Below are 6,789 nucleotides of genomic sequence, written 5' to 3' on the forward strand. Positions count from 1 at the left end.
AAATAATAAAAAAAATACCCACCCACTACATCCTGGTAGTTTGAGATCAAATCACGAAAGAGCGCTTGAACAAAAACAAAAAATTAAATGATACTGAGCCACCCATTTACTATGTTTTCAGACAGGTACCGCCTCTGCATATGTTACAACTGCCAGTATGGAGTTTTTAAAGCACATAAATAGGACTGAAACATTTGCCAGGGACATTATGCAGCCCTGTGAGAAAGTTGCCTCGTGCCCACCCTGAATGTTTTGCTTTCATTATATCCCCAGTAATAAACGGCTTGTGCTCTCCTATCCTTCACAAATAAAAACTCTTACATCACCAACAATTACTTTGTTCTCCTTACTTCCTGTGCTATAAAAGCATTCCCTTGTGTGATAATGGATGGTAATGTTATGGTCCGAGCACCACATGCCTTTAATTTAGGCTACATGTGTAGGTATAAATACATTTTTTAAAAAGATACATAATTGTGTGTGTGCGTGTGCTTTTTTTTAAAAAAAGAAAAGGCCTAAAATTTTACGACACTGGAACCTTCACTTAGAAACTGTAATTGTTCCAACAATGCATAATGCCACAGTGAGTAGACAAAAAGAGCAATTGGTGAGGGATAATTAGGTAGGATTGGTGGAAATTGCGGCATGTCTCTTTCCCACTCTGCTGCTGCGAATGTTTGCAAAAGCACATTGAGCTTCCCAGATGAAAGGTTGGCCCATTAGGATTCTGGATTAACATTCCCTCACTTTCTACTTTCACAGACTCACTTGGTTAGAAGCGAGAGATGGAAGATGGATGAAGGATCATTTCAGCTCTGGAAGTGCAAAATAATACAAGAGTTGACTAATGGAAAAGCCGTCTCATCCAGAGATTCCTGGGGAATTCCTGATTATGTTGGGAGGTGGGAAGGAATTGAAAATTAAACTTCTGATATCATAACGCCATTATACAAATCTACGTTGTGACTGTATTTGTGATATTGTGGACCATTTCCGGTCACCTCACCTCAGAAAGGATATTGTTGAGTTGGAAAAGGTTCAGAAAAGGGCAACAAAAATGATCAAGGAGATGGAGCAAAACGCCCCCCTCCCTGAGGAAAAGTTGCAGCATTTGGGACTTTTTGGTTGAGAGGAAAAGTGAGCAAAATCCAACGTGATAGGTTTTTGTAACACTATGCATGGCATAGAGGAAGTGGCTCAAGAAAACTTTTTCTCTCCCTCTCATAACAGTGGAACTAGTGGGCATTCGATGAAGCTGAGTGTTCAAAGATTCAGGACACATAAAAGAAAGTCCTTCTTCATGCAGCACATAGTTAAACCATGTAACCTGCTCTCTCACAGGAGGCAGTGATGGCCACTAACTTGGGTGGCTTTTAAAAAAGGACTGGACAAATTCATGGAAGAGAAGGCTGTTGATGACTATTAGCCACAATGGCTCTGCTCTGCGCCTGTGTGGTTGGAGGCAGCAAAGCTTCTGAATATCAGTTGCTGAAAACCCCAAGAGTGAAGAAAGTTCTCCTTGAAAGCTCCTGCTCTCATGTTTCCCCCAGGCATCTGGGTGATCCCTGTGAGAACAGGATACAGTGGTACCTCAGGTTACAGATGCTTCAGGTTACAGACTCCGCTAACCCAGAAATAGTACTTCGGGTTAAGAACTTTGCTTCAGGATGAGAACAGAGATCGTGCGGCGGCGGCACGGCGGCAGTGGGAGGCCCCATTAGCTAAAGCGGTACCTCAGGTTAAGAACAGTTTCAGGTTAAGAACGGACCTCCGGAACGAATTAAGTTCTTAACCCGAGGTACCACTGTACTGGGATGGGCCATTGCCTTTTTGCCTTCTCTTTTTGGGAGGAATGTATTTTCTCTCTTTTGGTGGTATGGATTCGGACTAGCAAGTTATTATTACTTTTATTTCACCTCATGTCTCATCCGCGTCAACATACATTTGAAACACTCTTGTGCCATTTTAACAGCCATGGCTTCCCACAGAGAATCCTGGAAACTGTAGTTTGTTAAGGGTGCTGAGAGTTTTGTTAAGTGTGGGAGGGGCTTTACAGGCAATCGGTCTAGTCCACCCCTGCTCAATACAAGAAATCCAGAGGTGAGAGTATTCTACACAAACAGCTGTCCTGTCTCTCTGAAGATCTCTAGCAAGCCTCTGGGTAATTGGCAAGCTGCTGAAACCAGTCTGAAAGTGGCCCAAGGCCCACTCACTGCTCAGTTACCATCCACTGCTTGAGAAATACTAGCCTTCTACAAAATTAGGTTTGTGCAATTAAAGCAGCTCTGGTGCAACAAATCAACTTTAAAAACAAAAAAACCCCAATAACAGAATCTTTGTAGCTAGGAATGGCCTAAAAAGTGTGGGATAGCTAGCTCCCCACAAACAAATCAAAACAAGTGCTCAGTAAAGAGCTGACATCATATAACCTCCCTATGGGGAAATCATGATGAACGCTCAATAAACCGGAGGAGCCGTGGAGGAGCCTAAATTCCCAGCCTTTTCTATTTGGGAAATGGAGCTGTCAACAAGCAATGGTCTCTGCTGCCCCCTGCAGGTGAACTGGCTTTATTCCACAAGCAATTGTGTCACAGTCAAGACGCTTTGTTGTTTTTGTAGCAGCAGACTTCCTAGCCTTTCTGAGAGTTAACCATGGAAGCCTAATAGGACTAGGTAACACAAAAGTCTTTTTCTGAATCTATATTTTGGTGCTGGGGATTGCTGTAACAACTCTGTATATAGTGGAAAGTGCTTTGGAGACATGCATAAACAGTTTTCCAAAATAATTTTACTTGTATTAATCTGTACATTTCCTACGTACAGGGATTTAAATTATTTATTAACTACAGTGGTTCCTCGGGTTAAGAACTTAATTCATTCTGGAGAACTGTTCTTAACCTGAAGCACCACTTTAGCTAATGGGGCCTTCTGCTGCAGCCGCGCCGCTGGAGCACGATTTCTGTTCTCATCCTGAAGCAAAGTTCTTAACCCAAGGTAATATTTCTGGGTTAGTGGAGTCTGTAACCTGAAGCGTATGTAACCTGAAGCGTATGTAACCTGAGGTACCACTGTACATTTAGCCTGGTCAGGTACTATAGGATCATTTCCAGCTTTTACAGTTTAAGAATATGACCAAGAGGTTTGACCTTCCCTGTGTTCCCTCAACCTTTGCTCTTCTTGCCTGATCAGGAGTAGCCAGAAAGGGGCAGCGAGGGGTGTGTGACAAAAGTGTCTTTGCCTGAGGGAGTGGTTTCTGCTGTACTCAAAAGAGATGGTGGTGTGACCACTGCTTAAGAAGTCCTCCTTGGAGCTGACTGTTTGGAAGCACTACTGATTAGCTGTAAATAGCCCTTTCTTAGAGAAGGTTCTTAAAGAGGATGGTGGTTGCTCAGATGGTGTAGTCCAGTAATAGCTGGGCTTTCTCCACTCTGGATTCAGACCTGGGTTTGGGACTGAAGTGGCCTTGCTCCCCATGCTTGATGTCCTTTATGGGGAGCCAGACAGGGGGAGGATGACCCTATCGTTTCTCCTTAATCTCCCAGAGTTATTTAAGACCCTTGGCCATAGTGGCACCTGAGGCGGACCCCCAAATCGCACCCCCCTCTTTGCCATGAAAGAAAGGCTGAGGGAAAATCTACATCATGAAAAGAAGGAGGAATAAAGATTGACATCGGGATCTGCTGCCCCAGAGAATTCTGCCACCTGAGGCAGTCGGCTCACCTTGCCTCATGGGTGAGTGGGCCCTGTCTGTTAGATTAGCTTTGTAGACTGGGTGTGAGAGACAATTTGGTAGTTCTGATCCTACCTGCAAGACCAGCTCCAGAAGGCAGCATTGGGGGACTGTTGCTCAGTCCCACAGAATCTGTGCCGTGGAGTCCTGCAAGATTCCATCTTATCTCCCATGCTGTTTAACAGCTATATGAAGCTGCTGGAATTTGGAGAGAGGTGCCATCTGCATGTGGATGGCACAGACCCAGCTCTGTTTCTCATTGTCATCTGTCTGGATGAGGGACAATAAGCTGAACAGCTACCTTCCTGCAGCTGTCAAATGCACAGCTCTTCCAGCAAAACAGACAGCCATCTTAATCCCTAAACCAGTTAGACGGGAGTGTCAAGACTTAAATTCATTTGCAATCTATGTAAGATATGTTATGCTCTAGTCTTAAATATAAAACTGAAGACCATAGGAATTGCCCCTATGCACTCTAGTGCACACATTAAAGTGAATCGGGTAAGGATTCTGGTAGGGAGATGCTGAGCAAATAGAATGTTGATGCCATTTTAAAAGAGGAAGCACCTTTGAATAACTAACAAATAATCTATTCATACCAGACAATAAACATATATTATTAATAAAACATATGATCATTGTAAAGGATCTCCTAGCAATCTAGCTCAACAGTTGTGCAGTGTAGAGTTTTTCGTAGATTTAGTTGGTGCCCAGTGACACCTGGTGGCGAAATGTTGCCATCATATTTGAAAGTCAATGAAGAATTATGGATAAAGGCGGAGATTAAAAACAAAATCAAGCATGATTGATCAGTCTGTTTGGTATCATTCTTCACGACAATGAACTGCTGATACATGAGCTCAGATCATCTGGTTGTTTGACAGTGAAATATGATTTCTACATTTCCCCACTATGTAAGTTTTCAGCATACAACCTCCTCCCCTCCTCTTCACCATTGGAAAAGACTGAAGGATTGGACATTGTAGCTCTCTTTAAATACCAGAAGGTTGTCATGTAGAAGAGGGCACTTTCAGAGAGCAGTATTAGACCTAATGGGCTGAAGTCACAGGAGGATAAGGAGAAAAACTTAAAAGAGCCCTGTTGGATCAAGCCAAGGGGCCAATCAATCACATGACACACATAGCATGTGAGTGGTAATGCCCATCAACTTTTTTGGGGGGGCTAACCCCCTCAAATATTTTATTGTGGGGGTTAAGCTACCCCTGCCTCTAGGAGTTGGCTCCTATGCCCCCAAGTCTCGTTCCTGGTCAGTCACCACCAGTTCAGACCCTGTGAGCATATATATGAAATTTAGATTATCATGCCCCAATTGAATTCAGCTGAATATCAGGAGAAATTTCTTAATGGCAAGAGAGTTCAACACTAGGCTCAGTTCCTTCAAGGAGTGGTGGTCTCTCTCTTGCTGGAAGTCTTCAAATAGAGACTGTTGGAAATGCTCTAGCCCTCTGTTTCCTGCACTGAGCCCAGGAAAGACTAGATAGCCTACGAGGCCTGTGCCTACTCTATGGTAAAAGGAAATCATAGATGACTACATAGCATGTCCTAGGGAACCTTAGCCTGGAGGCCAAATGCAGCCCTCCAGGCCACTCCATCTGGTCCTTAGGATGCTCCCTTTGCCATGTCCCTCACCAGTCTTGTTCTATACCCACCTCAACAGTTTTTCCATGGTTTGCACGTTTCCTTCAACTGTGACGGTGCTTCATGCTTAACTGGACTGAGAGATTTGAGGGCAGGGGAAGAAACCTCTGGCTTTTGCACAGCTGGAATGGAACTAACTGCACAAAATCAAGAGTCACATTTCTTGCTCCACTCCCCTTTGCCTCTGGCCCTCCTCAACTCTGGCATGTGGCCCCTGGAAAATTCCCCATAAAGGAATGCAGTCATTGTGCTAAAAATGCCCCTACACAACAGTGTTATGGTGTGGTTTCCCCCTCCACGGGTATCATGACAGATGAAGGGTGAGCTATAATCAATATTTTTTAATAATCAACAAGGATACAAATAAATCTCTGCTGAGGTGCACCCACAATTGTGCAAACTGTTACCATTGGCTAAGGACTACCTGTGATGTCACAAAAGCACAAGGCCTTTTCCTCTTCCCCAACAGAACCCAGTGGGTAACAGCTGTGATGTCACTGAAGGACATGGTGGTTGCAGTGGCAGATCTTCATGCTCCGGCACCAAGGGGGCAGAAATCAGGCAGGGGAGGGGCACCCAGCATGGGTGGGGGGCCACCCTGGGGATTGCGCTGCGGGGAGTGGTGCGCTCCCCCCGCACTCCTCTTCCTCCGCCAGTGGGTGGCTGAGGGGAAAGAGGCCCTCCCCCTGTGACATCACTGGGCCACCCCTAGGTCTTAGGTTTGGGACTGGAAATCTCAGGGTCTGAGGTGCTGCTGACATGGCAACCCTACGTCTAATAGGCGAAAGCAACTCCACACATTTACATTGCAAGAGAGCATACATAACAAGTATGGACAAGCTACTTCCATGGTTGAACTCGCCTTCTTCCCCTTCTACCAAACGATATGGTTAATCTGACTCAAAAACACCCACCACTCACAAACAAACCACACTGAAACCAACTGAACACAACTAACCGAGTAGCACTATAGGTTAAACCACAGAGTCTGGGACTTGCCGATCAGAAGATTGGCGGTTCGAATCCCTGCGACGGGGTGAGCTCGGTCCCTGCTCCTGCCAACCTAGCAGTTCGAAAGCACGTCAAAGTGCAAGTAGATAAATAGGTACTGCTCCGGCGGGAAGGTAAACGGTGTTTCTGTGCACTGCTCCGGTTCGCCAGAAGCAGCTTAGTCATGCTGGCCACATGACCCGGAAGCTCCCTTGGCCAATAAAGCGAGATGAGCACCGCAACCCCAGAGTCGGTCACGGCTGGACCTAATGGTCAGGGGTCCCTTTACCTTTTACATGTGTGTGTGTGTGTGTGTGTGTGTGTGTGTGTATGACCTACCCATGTGATGCTGTCACAAAAACCCTGCACAAACACTACGCAATGGAATAAAATATCATTATCCCCATCCC

The sequence above is a fragment of the Podarcis vaucheri genome (assembly GCF_965113315.1).
Source record: "Podarcis vaucheri genome assembly, chromosome: 3".
In the NCBI taxonomy this organism is placed as follows: Eukaryota; Metazoa; Chordata; class Lepidosauria; order Squamata; family Lacertidae; genus Podarcis; species Podarcis vaucheri.